Raw genomic sequence first — 15837 nt, 5'->3', positions numbered from 1 at the left:
TCGAACTGTGGTAATGGTGAGTTTGGTTGAAATATAGGAGAGTGTGGAGGAGAGATAGGATTGGTAGGAAGAACAGGAGAAGAGGGTTGTATAGGTTTTAGTAGCACAGTTTTTTTTCTTAACAGGCATTGTAGGAATGCCTGGTGTATCCAGTTTCCTCTTCTTGTGTGGAACAGTAGACACATGTCCGGTTTTAGGGTCTATGTGGAGTATTTTTTTTATTCGGATTGATAGGATCCGGTCGAAAAAGTTATTCCTCTTCGGTAGACGCTTTCTGTGCCGATCTTTTCGGGTCCAAGCGAGGTTTGGATTTCTGCTCCGGAGCCTTGGAAGGTGTTTTTGGATCCTTCGGCTTCGATGTGGAGGCGGAAATCTTTTTCGGTTCCGAATGTGTTGGTTTCGGATCAGATGCCTTTTCTTTCGGCGCCGGGATGGTCGATGCTGATTTCTTTCTGGGAGTAAGCTGTGCTCCCGACTTCGGTGCCGATGGAGCTTGTGGGAGACTATCATGCTGCTTGCTTGGTCACGGTCCTTTGTCTTTGGAGCCGAGCCCGGGGGCGGGGCTTCTGAACATTGTTTTTGGCTGGGGTCAACAGGCGAAGTCTTGACCAGGGCCTTCTTTTTTGCAGGTGGGGTTGGGGTTGCGGCAGTGGTACTCACTCGTTGATCTGGAGGGATGGGGTGGTCTGAGTCATCTACTTTGGACACGATTTCCAGTTCCTCAGAATCTTCCTCCGGGGCATCGGGCCTTCAACAAAGATGTCCACCGGTACTAGAGCTGCTTGCTGCGCCATGATGTGTCGTCGGGCCCAGCGATCACGGATGGTCGTTTTGGATCGAAAGGAGGCACAGGCCTGGCAATTATTCTCGTTGTGCTCTGTCGAGAGACCCAGATTACAGACCTTGTGGTGGTCACTGTGTGGAGTCCTTTCCATGAGCCGTAGGCGTCGATTGGCCCAGCGGCCCGTGTCGACGACCGGAATGGGATATTTGAGGAGTGCGTCGAAGGTCACGCGATCAAGAGAAAACACCGTCAAATGTTATGATGGTTTGCGCCTCGAAAAGGTTTGGAGATATGGTGCCAAACCAGAGAGCAGAAGTTACATCCGAACCCGATGGCGGAAAAAAACTATCTGAGGATGGAGTCGATGCCCATGCACACTATCGTCCAAGAGAGGAGTCACGTATCTCATGACTACAAAAGACTTCTTCAAAGACAACAACAAGGTGCAAGCATCCAAACACAACACCAGATGGCGATCTATGCACAGAGTGTGAATTCTGCAGCTCATATGTATCGAACAGTGGGTTTCTGTTGCAGTAACTTGGTGCAGAACAAAGTGAAGAGTCGACATGGCACACATTCTAGTGTGCCATGCCCACAAACCACTGCCCTGGCATACATCAGTCACCACTCTAGCTGGGTACCCTATGCCAGTGGTGAGTGTACAGGTGCATGAGCCCTATATCCCTACAGTGCCCAAGTCTATTCCTGGGCATTGTAAGTGCAGTGCTGCCATTAAGAATATATGGTGCTGGGAGCTTGTCATTACGAACTCCACAGCACCATAATGGCTACACGGAAGACTGGGAAGTTTGGTATTAAACTTCTCAGCACATTAAACCCACACTGATGCCAGTGTGGTATTTATTGTAAAATGTACAACAGAGGGCATCTTAGAGATGCCCCCTGAAACTCAACCAACTCCTAGTGACCGGACTGAGTGGCAGCTTAGGGTGCCACCACCAGACATGTTTCGGGATGTCTGGGTCGAGAGCTTGCTGGTCTCGGGGGCCCGAAACAATGCACATCTTGGGAAGAGGTGCCTAGCCTCCTCCCCCAGGATGGGCATGGTTCACAAAGGGGAAGCTTCAAAGGCATGGCACCCTTGTGAGACTCTCCAGACCATTTGCCGCTTTCAGCAATGGGCCCCCACTGGTTCTACCCCCCACTTTGGGCGGGAGAACCGGCGGGAAAAACAAGTGCGGAGAGAGGTGTGCCCACCTCTGCCAACTCCACCCCAAAGGTGGGGGAGGCGAGGTGAAGCACAACCTCGAGTCCCCACCATCTTGAGGATGGGGGGATCCAGCCAACCAGGGACAGGCTCCTGCCCCCCTCCCACTGGAGAGTGACAGAATAGGGGGTGTACCCACCTCAGGGAAGGGACCCATTGGTCCCTGCCCTTTACCTACCTCTAACACCCCTAAATTTAGTATTTAGTGGCAGCCTGAACCTTCCTTCCTGAGATCCAGCAACAACAAGAAAAGAAGAGAAGAAGGACGAGAAGCCTCGCAGAGCTAACAAGAGGACGACGCCCACTGACTTGGCCCTACCCCTACAGGCCTGTCTCCCCTTGAACCTGCTCCTGTGAAACCCCGGCCTTTTCAGCAGCCAGCACCCTCACAAACCCCAGAGGACCTGCCTGCCTTCACTTTCAAGACTGTTTCTCCTGTGAACACCGGAGGTGTTTACACTGCAGCTTTTGGTGCCAGCCACAAACAGAGAATCCAGCCGACTCCACACCCGTTGAACCCGACCCGAACTCGAGTGGAAAAACACCACAAGGAGGTCCCCCCGGCGATCCTGACCAGAGATCCGGGGACCCATAACTTGCCTCAAGCCTCCAGAAGACGCCTGTAGCCTCAATCCAGAGGACCCCCCCTACCATGACCGGAGCGGGTAAGAAAATCCGACGTCCAAAGGCACCCCTACATCTGACGCCCCCAGGGCCTTGTGTGCCCAACTCAGCGGTGCCTAACCAACCTTCAAGATCCCAACTTACCACTCGACGTGGTGGTCGCTCCTGAAAGATCCTCGTCCATATGCCTGCAGTGTTTCTTTGTCCTGGAGAATCTCCATTGTAATCAACAGGGCACCCGACCTCAAAACAGCCCCTGCTCCCGGCCGCCCTAGTGCCACTGAGGGTGCACCTTTGGTCCCCAACTTGCCCTGAGCTAAACCCTAGGAGCTTTGCTCCCACAATCCTGTGGCCTGCTTGCCAGCCTCAACCAAACAAAGCCCCCTATCCTCCATTGGATAACATTGGGCATCAACACTCTGCACCCGGCCTTCCTAATGCCGCTGAGGGTGCAACAACAGTGCATCACTACCCAGGGAGACCCCCTGAGTCTAACCCCAGAACCTTAACTCCCACAGTCAATTACTTACCTGAGAACCGTTAACCTGTTTTCCCTCCATAGGATTACATGGACACTTTTTCTCCAAAATGTTTCGAAGTGTGGAGTTTTGAATTCTAAAAATATTTTTTTAAATTGCACAAATAACCAAAATGTGTTTACTTACCTGTTTCAAGGGAATGTCCCAGTGCTGAATCTAGGTATCCAAAGCGATACAAAACGGGATGATGGACGGAGCGTTTGAGCAAATCAAACACTCACCCCCAGTCAACTGATCTGGGTTTAATACATCACCATTCTTTAGCTCACTCCGCTACCCCAGTTCAGACATGGCCATATGCAAATCAGTCTGACCCTATGCCTCATGGGAACAGTCCAGCCCGAACTGCCAAGACATGTCTTCCCTGGACTGGAAACAAGCATCCTGGGACCGGTTTCGGGTTCATAACCCTCATCAGCCAGGCTATATTGAATCCAGTCGCACAGTGAGCAAGGGATTCACGTCTGAGCATACCCTGCCAACTTAGGGTGAACAACGCGATACAAAAGGAGATGATGGACGGAGCGTGTGAGCAAACCAAACACTCACCCCCAGTCAACTGATCTGGGTGTAATCCATCACCATTCTTTAGCTCACTCCGCTACCCCAGTTCAGACATGGCCGTATGCAAATCAGCCTGACCCTGTGCCTCATGGGAACAGTCCAGCCTGAACTGCCAAGCCATGTCTTCCCTGGACTGGAAACAAGTATCCTGGGACCGGTTTCGGGTTCATAACCCTCATCAGCCAGGCTTTCCTGAATCAAGTGGCAAAGTGAGCAAGGGACTCACGTCTGAGCATACCGTGCCAACTTAGGGCGAACAAAGCGATACAAAAGGGGATGATGGACGGAATCTAGGCATCCAGCACTGAGTTAGAAAAGTAACACGAAAAGTAACTTACCTGCAATTTATTGTAGAAGCCCATTCATTTCAATGTACCGCTCCAAAAAGTTTCCAAGTGTGGAGTTTTGAAAACTGAAAATATTCTTTAAAAATCATGCGAATAACCAAAACTTAATTACTTAGCTGTTTCTGGGAAATGTACCAGTGCTGAATCTAGGTATCCAGCACTGAGTAAGAAAAGTAAAGCAAAAAGTTACTTACCTGCAATTTAGTGAAAAAGCCTATTCATATCAATGTACTGTATTTGCTAAGTGTTGCATACTACTGCTCCCCTGTAAATCAAACAAAGTACAATTTCTACTGCATAATTGAACTGTGTACATACAAGTAAATGATTACCGCAAAGTATTTTTTATGCTTACCTGTGCCTGCCTTGCTTGGTTCTAGAAATAAAACAACAGTATATTTTTTTATACAAAAACAATTGGCCTAGAGTTCAGTTCTTGAGTGTGTAAATTCATTTGCTGACTGAGTGTGTACATCAAATGCTTAACACTGTCCTCTTATACTGCCTTACTGCTCGACCAAGCTACCACTTTAGAGAGTAAGGTTCTATCTAACTTTAACCTCTGCCTACCTTTGGAGACCCTTGGACTCTATACGCACTATACAGACCCCCCAGGATATAGCGGCATGAACTAGTAAATTTAGCAGCACAAATCAGGAAATTTAGCAGCACAAATCTGGGAATTTAGCGGCATTTAGCTGCATTTTATTTTGGGTTTTTTTCGACAACAAACACAGATATCTTATTGTTTGAGTTATTTTACAACATGGAACTATGTAGATTTTGTTTATTTACAATTCAGGCCATTTGTTATGGTTAAAAGGCATGTTAATCTTGGCCATGTACGTCCAGTTCTTCTGAGCACTCCAAACCTAGCCCAGTATTGTGCTGCTGGTTATAATGTAAAAACAATAATGCCCGGATGGATTGCTCTGAAAGGGACCGTCGTCTGGATGACAGAATAATTTTGTAGATGCTGTTGCTCCTTTCAGCATCTGCAGAACAGGTCACACAGTCCTTGTACACGGCTGCAAGTTGGGAAAGAGCTGGAATGCGGTCAACCAGCCCACGCCAAAAGAGGTCCGTGTCAATCACTCCAGAAACAGATGCCTGCACTGCTTCTGGCCCTACATTTTCAAAGTAGAGGCGAAGCTCCTGATCGGGAACTTCGCTCAAACCAGGGATGGCTGAATAGGCACTCTTCTCATTAGGCAGGATGTAGAGTCGCGCAGGATTGAAAAGGCACACTTGTTTCAAGAATTGTATGCCTGGCTGGGCCTCCCCCATGTATTTGCCAACCTTTTCCAGTGAATGTTCAAAAGCTTCATTAAGCTGGGCTGTTATCTTTTTTTCTGTGCCAGGATTAATTTTGCCCCTGCAGTGGTCTGTAGAGATGGTTGTAGTGACTCCACAGTGAGGACTGAATTGTTGGTTAGGTTCATGTGGAGGTCCTCCAAATAATCATATACCTTCATGGTCACTGGTGTCTGACTCTGGAATAACTCCATCAGGTTTAAAATGCTTTGGCATTTTTCTGCCACAATGTCCAATTGGACTTTAATGCAGTTTCTTTGGTCGCAATTATTGGATGGGAAGTTCAGAAAGCGCGGGGGCTCAATGATTAAAAATGCATGCAACTCTGAAGCACTGTGTAAAGCGACAAAATTGTTAGGCCATAACTGCAATTGTAATTGGAGTTTGTACAGAAAATACGACAATTGCCCCATACCAAAATAAAGAATTAAGAAATTCCCCAGAAGTGTCCAGAACCCCAAACTTACCAGTGCGCTGCGGCAGGTGGCACAATTATGGCTCTTGAAACTGCAGATTCTTCCCTGTGATACTCTGCAAAAGAACCAACATAAAGAGTTAGGGAACTCCCCAGAAGTGTCCAGAACCCCAAACTTACCAGTGCGCTGCGGCAGGTGGCACAATTATGGCTCTGGAAACTGCAGATTCTTCCCTGCGATACTCTGCAAAAGAACCAAAATAAAGAGTTAGGGAACTCCCCAGAAGTGTCCAGAACCCCAAACTTACCAGTGCGCTGCGGCAGGTAGCCCAATTATGGCTCTGGAAACTGCAGATTCTTCCCTGCGATACTCTGCAAAAGAACCAACATAAAGAGTTAGGGAACTCCCCAGAAGTGTCCAGAACCCCAAACTTACCAGTGCGCTGCGGCAGGTGGCCCAATTATGGCTCTGGAAACTGCAGATTCTTCCCTGCGATACTCTGCAAAAGAACCAACATAAAGAGTTAGGGAACTCCCCAGAAGTGTCCAGAACCCCAAACTTACCAGTGCGCTGCGGCAGGTGGCCCAATTATGGCTCTGGAAACTGCAGATTCTTCCCTGCGATACTCTGCAAAAGAACCAACATAAAGAGTTAGGGAACTCCCCAGAAGTGTCCAGAACCCCAAACTTACCAGTGCGCTGCGGCAGGTGGCCCAATTATGGCTCTGGAAACTGCAGATTCTTCCCTGCGATACTCTGCAAAAGAACCAAAATAAAGAGTTAGGGAACTCCCCAGAAGTGTCCAGAACCCCAAACTTACCAGTGCGCTGCGGCAGGTGGCCCAATTATGGCTCTGGAAACTGCAGATTCTTCCCTGCGATACTCTGCAAAAGAACCAAAATAAAGAGTTAGGGAACTCCCCAGAAGTGTCCAGAACCCCAAACTTACCAGTGCGCTGCGGCAGGTAGCCCAATTATGGCTCTGGAAACTGCAGATTCTTCCCTGCGATACTCTGCAAAAGAACCAAAATAAAGAGTTAGGGAACTCCCCAGAAGTGTCCAGAACCCCAAACTTACCAGTGCGCTGCGGCAGGTGGCCCAATTATGGCTCTGGAAACTGCAGATTCTTCCCTGCGATACTCTGCAAAAGAACCAACATAAAGAGTTAGGGAACTCCCCAGAAGTGTCCAGAACCCCAAACTTACCAGTGCGCTGCGGCAGGTGGCCCAATTATGGCTCTGGAAACTGCAGATTCTTCCCTGCGATACTCTGCAAAAGAACCAAAATAAAGAGTTAGGGAACTCCCCAGAAGTGTCCAGAACCCCAAACTTACCAGTGCGCTGCGGCAGGTAGCCCAATTATGGCTCTGGAAACTGCAGATTCTTCCCTGTGATACTCTGCAAAAGAACCAAAATAAAGAGTTAGGGAACTCCCCAGAAGTGTCCAGAACCCCAAACTTACCAGTGCGCTGCGGCAGGTAGCCCAATTATGGCTCTGGAAACTGCAGATTCTTCCCTGCGATACTCTGCAAAAGAACCAAAATAAAGAGTTAGGGAACTCCCCAGAAGTGTCCAGAACCCCAAACTTGCCAGTGCGCTGCGGCAGGTGGCCCAATTATGGCTCTGGAAACTGCAGATTCTTCCCTGCGATACTCTGCAAAAGAACCAAAATAAAGAGTTAGGGAACTCCCCAGAAGTGTCCAGAACCCCAAACTTACCAGTGCGCTGCGGCAGGTGGCCCAATTATGGCTCTGGAAACTGCAGATTCTTCCCTGCGATACTCTGCAAAAGAACCAACATAAAGAGTTAGGGAACTCCCCAGAAGTGTCCAGAACCCCAAACTTACCAGTGCGCTGCGGCAGGTGGCACAATTATGGCTCTGGAAACTGCAGATTCTTCCCTGCGATACTCTGCAAAAGAACCAAAATAAAGAGTTAGGGAACTCCCCAGAAGTGTCCAGAACCCCAAACTTACCAGTGCGCTGCGGCAGGTGGCCCAATTATGGCTCTGGAAACTGCAGATTCTTCCCTGTGATACTCTGCAAAAGAACCAAAATAAAGAGTTAGGGAACTCCCCAGAAGTGTCCAGAACCCCAAACTTACCAGTGCGCTGCGGCAGGTGGCCCAATTATGGCTCTGGAAACTGCAGATTCTTCCCTGTGATACTCTGCAAAAGAACCAAAATAAAGAGTTAGGGAACTCCCCAGAAGTGTCCAGAACCCCAAACTTGCCAGTGCGCTGCGGCAGGTGGCCCAATTATGGCTCTTGAAACTGCAGTTCCTTTCCCCACAGACAACACGACAATTGCCCCAAACCAAAATAAAGAATTGGCCCCCACAGAACATTCATTTTCAATAAATTAGGCCCCCAGGGGCCCGCCGCGTGCCCCTGTGTGCAGTCGGCCCCCACAGTACATTCATTTTCAATAAATTAGGCCCCCAGGGGCCCGCCGCGTGCCCCTGTGTGCAGCAGGCCCCCACAGTACATTCACTTTCAATTAATTTGGGCCCCCGGGGCCCGCCGCGTGCCCCTGTGTGTGGCAGGCCCGCACAGTATTCACTTTCAATTAATTTGGGCGCCCGGGGCCCGCCACGTGCCCCTGTGTGCGGCAGGCCTCCACAGTACATTCATTTTCAATTAATTTGGGCCCCTGGGGCCCCCGCGTGCCCCTGTGTGCGGCAGGCCCCCACAGTACATTCATTTTCAATAAATTAGGCCCCCAGGGGCCCGCCGTGTGCCCCTGTGTGCAGCAGGCCCCCACAGTACATTCACTTTCAATTAATTTGGGCCCCCGGGGCCCGCCGCGTGCCCCGTGTGCGGCGGGCCCCCACAGCAACATTAATTTGGGCCCCCGGGGCCCGCCGCATGCCCCGTGTGCAGCGGGCCACCACAGCAACATTAATTTGGGCCCCCGGGGCCCGCCGTGTGCCCCGTGTGCGGCAGGCCTCCACAGCAACATTAGAAAAATTAATTTGGGCCCCCAGGGGCCCGCCGCGTGCCCCTGTGTGCAGTCGGCCCCCACAGTACATTCATTTTCAATAAATTAGGCCCCCAGGGGCCCGCTGCGTGCCTCTGTGTGCAGCAGGCCCCCACAGTACATTCACTTTCAATTAATTTGGGACACCAGGGCCCGCCGCGTGCCCCTGTGTGCGGCAGGCCCCCACAGTATTCACTTTCAATTAATTTGGGCCCCCGGGGCCCGCCACGTGCCCCTGTGTACGGCAGGCCTCCACAGTACATTAATTTTGAATAAATTAGGCCCCCAGGGTCCCGCCGCGTGCCCCGGTGTGCAGCAGGCCCCCACAGTACATTCACTTTCAATTAATTTGGGCCCCCGGGGCCCACCGCGTGCCCCTGTGTGCGGCAGGCCCCCACAGTACATTAATTTTCAATATATTAGGCCCCCAGGGGCCCACCGCGTGGCCCTGTGTGCAGCAGGCCCCCACAGTACATTCACTTTCAATTAATTTGGGCCCCCGGGGCCCGCCGCGTGCCCCGTGTGCGGCGGGCCCCCACAGCAACATTAATTTGGGCCCCCGGGGCCCGCCGCATGCGCCGTGTGCAGCGGGCCCCCACAGCAACATTAATTTGGGCCCCGGGGCCCGCCGCTTGCCCCGCGTGCGGCGGGCCCCCACAGCAACATTAATTTGGGCCCCCAGGGCCCGCCGCGTGACCCGTGTGCGGCGGGCCCCCAGAGCAACATTAAAAAAATTAATTTGGGCCCCCGGGGCCTGCTGCGTGCCCCGTGTGCGGTGGGCCCCCACAGCAACATTAAAAAATAATTTGGGCCCCTGGGGGCCCGCTGCGTGCCCCGTGTGTGGCGGGCCCCCACACCAACATTATTTTGGGCCCCCGGGGCCCGCCGCGTGCCCCTTGTGTGGCGGGCCCCCACAGCAACATTAAAAAAAATTATTTGGGCCCCCGGGGCCCTCCGCATGCCCCGTGTGTGGCGGGCCTCCACAGCAACATTAAAAAAATTAATTTGGGCCCCCGGGGCCCGCCGCTTGCCCCGCTTGCAGCGGGTCCAAACAGCAACATTAATTTGGGCCCCTAGGGCCCACCGCGTGCCCCGTGTGCGGTGATCCCCCACAGCAACATTAAAAAAATTAATTTGGGCCCCCGGGGCTTGCCGCGTGCCCCGTTTGCGGTGGGCCCCCACAGCAACATTAAAAAATTTAATTTGGGCCCCCAGGGCCCGCTGCGTGCCCCGTGTGTGGCGGGCCCCCACAGCAACATTAATTTGGGCCCCCAGGGGCCGCCGCGTGCCCCGTGTGCGGCGGGCCCCCACAGCAACATTAAAAAAATTCATTTGGGCCCCCGGGGCCCGCCGCGTGCCCCGTGTGCGGCGGGCCCATTCAGCAACATTAATTTGGGCCCCCGGAGCCCGCTGCGAGCCCCGTGTGAGGCAGGCCCCCACAGCAACTTTAAAAAAATTAATTTGGGCCCCCGGGGCCCAGCGTGTGCCCCGTGTGAGGCGGGCCCCCACAGCAACTTAAAAAAAATTATTTTGGGCCCCCGGGGCCCGGCGTGTGCGGCGGGCCTCCACAGCAACAATATTTTGGGCCCGCCGCGTGCCCCGTGTGCGGCGGGCTCCCACAGCAACATTAAAAAGTTATTTTGGGCCCCCGGGGCCCGCTGCGTGCCCCGTGTGCGGCGGGCCCCCACAGCAACATTTCCAAAATTAATTTGGGCCCCCACAGTAGCTGCGTGAGATACCTGATCGGGTCTCGTCGTCCGTCCCGGTCGTTGGTTCACGTCTCCCTGCCTGCCGCTGCTTCCTCCGGGTTCCTTCTGACTCCTCTGTGTCCGCCGCGAAATCCTGGAATCCTCGACAGGAGCTGGAGTGGTGAGAGTGAGAGAGTGATTGGAGTAAGGAAGTGAGGAGGGCAAAATAGAAAATAGTCAGAAGAAGCCGCCCGACCCCGAGAGACCCTTTCTATTGGCTCTCCGTGTAAGCCAATACAAAACAGCGGATTTCGCGGGCGGTTTGGCAAAAATCGCGGGATTTTAGCAAAGCTGCCGATTTCGCGATTTTTTTGCAAATCGCGAAATCGCGATATCCTGCAGGGTCTGACTATACCTCACTTTGGTGCAGTATACAGAGCCAGTTTCTTACAATACCTCACTGTATGTCTCTCTCAATTTAAATGTGATGTTGTTGCCCAGTGGAAGGAGCAAGCTGCTCTGGTAACTTCTTCAACACTGGAGTTACACACCCGGATGAGGGAAATATAACTCTGCTGGGGTCTGTACTTCAGCATAGCATCTTGAAAGGTCAGAGTGTTCACTACATTTTTTTAATAGGGGATTTTAACACTCATGTGTATGGACATCATGCAAGGAGGAGTGGAAGATATGGGCTAGGCACGACAAGCAGGCTTACACATGGAACATAGTCCCAAGGGTGTTGAGCTTAACTCCATCTTGCTTGAATTTGATCTAACATCTGTAATAAATAAGCTGCCTCCGGGGAAAACAGACATTACTTCCACCTTTATTGGGAGAGGGTGTGAGACCGTTATTGATTTCACCTTTGTATATACCTCCTTTTACTCTCTGTGCAGGCGAGTAAATGCAGTGACCACAACCCCATTTGTGTCTCAACTGGCTGGACCCTAACACTCGAACACACCAAGGTGGGCGGGGGGCTGGTGTCCCCCTTAAAGAGGTGGAAGCAGGAAGGAGCATAAAGTGGGGGTGTATTGTCCCAGAGCTACTCCACGAGTCCCTTTTAACTCAGTGTCGTAGCGGGTTTGCCACCTGTCTCGACGATGAGGCAAGTGCTCCGGACATCATGAGTGCATTTGGATCCATGTCTACTGTCATAAGGAACTTTCTACGGGGTCTGTTAGCAACCGGGTCCACAATGGTCTTACTCGGCGTGCTCGCAGGCTTCCAGGAACCTGAGACAGGCCTTGGGTGTTAAGCCCCGAGACCGGGTGTCAGTCAAAGGACTACGAAGAGCATATAAGGCTGCTCTAGCAACTTGCTAGTCTGTCCTGAAGGAGGATGCCTGGATCAATTTACTGGAGGCTAGTACACTGCGTAATAGCTCAAAGTTCTGGGGCATTATTAACAGCCCATTTCTATCTGGAAATAATGCTAATTTACTGGATGCCCAAATCACAGAGGACGATTGGGTACATCATTTCGAGGGTATCTTCTAGTCGGATACCCCTTCAATTGAGGGGCAGGAAAGGGTGGAAGGCAAGTCGGAACTTATTTTCACCACACAAGAGGTGAGTGCCGGTATTCTGGGTCTATCTAAAAACAAGGCCCCCGCACCAGATGCGATCCCACCAGATCTCTACATCACCCACTTAAAAACCTGGGTGCCTGTCCTCACAGCTGTCATCAATACTGCAGTCCAGATTGGCCGCTCAAATTCTTGGGCTTTATTGATTATAGTCCCAGCATTTAAAAAGGGATAACGGGACAGTACCTATTGTTATAGGCCCATTTCTCTGCTGGACTCTGTGGTGAAGGTGGTGGGCCGCATGGTACTTGACACACTTGTATCATGGGTTGAGGAAAACAACTTTTTTTTTTGAAAACCTCTATTTTCGTAAACACAGTACACAGCGTCTGCCTACAACCACTGCGGGCCGGCCGCTATGACAACACACAACCATTCCGGGGTACCTTGCGCTGCAACAAATAAAAGATAAGAACACTACGATGGATTTGCAAGGAGCCACAGGAAAAGGATAAAGAGGGTTTCATTTTATGTTTTTGACGAATCATCCTAAAGTCAGACAGGGTAGCTGAGTGGGCGAGCCACATGAAGGATATCCACAAGTTATACATCGCTAACAAAAGATTGGCGTGAATCATTTACAATAAGGATACACAAGCACAGAAATAGATGTCGCCCCAATTAGCGCCCGCCCAATCAATATATCACATCAGGAGTTACAATCTAGCTTGTCTACAGTATGATAGGATATGGAAGGGTTCATTATATAGCAACAATAAAGGATCCAACGACATATAAGAAGGACACTTGTTACATGGGAAAAGTCATGACAGGATATGCGCCCTCAAACGATAGTGGAAAAAGGAAGGAAAAGCAAGTTCTGGAAGCATTCAATGACTATGTAGTAAAATCGATATCTTGATAATGGAATCAATAAACCATGTGATAAAGACATAGACGCAAACCACAAAGAAACGACCCGTGAAGAACCAAACCCAACCTCCCGTCTGACCCGAGATATATAGGAAGAGAGAGAAATAAGAATAAAGATAAGAAGAAGGCCATAGAAACAAAAAGAGAAAGGAATAAAGACCCAACCCCCCCACCCTGCACGTCGAAGAGGCTACGGCCCACCCCCCCTACTAACGTGCCTGTCGCCCCAAGAGTACCCACATAAGGGAAAAGACGGGGGAAAGACAACCCCCGGAGAAGAAGGAAGAGCGGAGGAGGGCCAGATAAAACAAACAAGCAATCAATGGATTCACCCTCGGCCGCCCCTCCCCCGACCCCAACCCGACACCGCACCAACGTTCACCTCCCCAGCTGTCCAATGTAATCACCAGCATTGTCCGCAGCAGAACAAAGTAAAGAAAGAGAAAACATCTTCAACCTTGTCCCTGTCGTTCCAGCCAGTCAATAAAGTCCAGTCGAGCAGCAGCCATCTTAGACGTAACCGAGCCAAACACCAACCACAGTGGTCTGTCCAACGTGAAGCCAAACCGGGCAGAACTACCCAGTAACGGTGGAAACACAGCAGCAATACCTGAGAGTTGACCGGCCAGGACCATAGCAACAACCCCATAATGAGACAAAGGGACCCACCGAGGGGCCACAAAGTAGATCCAAAGCATGGTGTCCAAAAAGAAACCTCCAGCCGACGGATAGGATCTAGAGTCCCGCAACTCGTCACATCCTGACTGGGTAGAGCGGCGGCCACTATCCCCGGGGGCGTCCAGTGCTGTTACATACGTCTGGGTAGACTGGCAGCCATCGTCGAGCACAGGATGGGGCAAGGTGCACAGAGCATGACGAGCAGCGTCGCCAAGCGGGAGCCCAGCAGGCAATATAGTATCCAGTCGGCCCTCTAGGACCTGAGCATTGAAACACATAAAAGCTCGCAGGTTATTCAGAGCACCTAGAACAGCAGCAATCCCAAGAGGTTCCTCTGTAGAAGTTTCATGCACCCGGAGGGCGCCGCCATATTGCCGTCTTCGCATATGTCCACCGGTTCCCATCGCAATAACAGTGTTAGATCCACGAGGTACTGGAGCCGCGGAGTTGGCAACCGCAATCTGTCCCTGGCTACCAAGAACCAGCCACAATGTAGCATGCACCTTAATGAGCTCTCTGATCAGTCCTCCGGGGTCGGCAGTCCCAAAATATTAAGCGCTCGGTGAAAGATGGCACTCACCGTAGCGCTAAAGAACAATCAGGCTCCCAGTGCCAGCCACAAGTTAACAAAGCGCCGGCAACAATTGCAGGCAGTAAGTGTAGAGGTGCGCAGGGCCGGGCGGTACACTGTAGCAAGGAAGAAATTGCAACAGTAACTCGCCAGTCACCGGTCTCTCAGCTGCAAGCATCCACAGCTGCCGAGTTCTGGGGCAGCCGTCTCCGGGAACAAAGACCCGGTCGCCCACGCACCACGCTGGAACGAAAGTAGGGAGGTATCGCCAGTTCTGCCGCAGGATATTCAGCGGGGAGCACACCATCGGAATCAGGATCGCCACCCAGTTCCGAAACGCCGACGCGTTACCAGGATGAATGCCAGGATCAGCGGTGTGTCGGAAAGAAAGCGGACGGGTCGGCGGAGCCGAGGAGTCAGGCGCCATCATGGTTGCAGGCTAGGCTCCTCCTCCGGAAAACAACTTTTTATCCGATATCCAAAACGGCTTTCGACCAGGTCGTTCCACTGTGGAACAGTGTTTAAACCTGTACATGGTTCTGAACAAATACACTGTGGCTCGTTCAGCCCCATATACCTAGCCTTCATGGACCTGTCCTCAGCATTCAACTGTGTTAATAGGTCCAAGAATTGGCAGTTGATGTCCTCCATTGGCGTTGTCCGCTATTCAAAGGACCTGAACATGTCCTGTCAGCTTGACATCAAGAGAGGGGTGCATCAGGGGTGCATTTTAGCACCCTTTCTTTTCAAGCTATATATATCAATTCCTTAGAGAAGGCCCTTTTGGCCGAAAATGCGGATTGTCGCCAGGTAGGCAAGCCTAGCCTGCCAGTCCTTCTATAAGCTGACGACACAGTCCTCTTGGCGAGGACAGCTAGGGGCCTACAACTTCTTCTGAATTCTTTTACCCTTTTTATGAAGGACTTGGACCTGTTGTTTCATCATGCCAAGTCGTTCATTATGCAGGTGGGACCTCGTAAAGCTAAGCAGTTCACTTTTAAACTCTGACTTTCATCAATACCGAAGACTAATGTTTTCTCCTATTTGGGAGTTGTGTTTGACGATTCCTTGAGTTGGTGCCCTTTGCTTACTTGGAAGAAAGGGGATCTAGTGAAAGCTTTTGCAGCTGTATTTAACTTTGCCAGCAGAGTGGGAGGGAAGCCAATAGGGGCTCTTTTGAAGACATATGAAGACAAATATATCTCAAAGGTTAGTTATGGGAGGGAGATTTTGGGCCACATTGGGGTAGGAGCAGTGCAAAGTACTGAAAACTCTTTCCTGCGAAGGGCCCTTTCTGTCCCACAAAGCACTTCGTTTTATGTTGTGCACAAAGGGTTGGGAATGCCTTTCCTCTCAAATGTACTGGCTTTCCGTTCCCTGGCGTTGTGGCTTAATATTTGGGCTAAGCAAGAAAATGCACTTAGCAAAGACATCCTAAGGGAATGCCTTTCACTTGACAGTGTCTCACGCATCCGATGGCTCCAGTATATAAGAGTTGGCGTCTCCAGGGTAGGTAGGAACTATTCGCTAACCCTGAGCGCAGATGTAAGAGTGACTTTTCTCTGGTCTAAGTGTTTTTTAGGAACGAGCCACTGTGATAGAGAGGGAAATGAGCTGTGTAAGCCTAGTGTGTGTATGTACATC

The sequence above is a fragment of the Lissotriton vulgaris genome, chromosome 1_1 (assembly GCF_964263255.1).
Source record: "Lissotriton vulgaris chromosome 1_1, aLisVul1.2, whole genome shotgun sequence".
NCBI lineage: Eukaryota > Metazoa > Chordata > Amphibia > Caudata > Salamandridae > Lissotriton > Lissotriton vulgaris.
The sequence above is the reverse complement of the archived record's forward strand: the minus strand, read 5'-3'. Positions refer to the sequence as shown.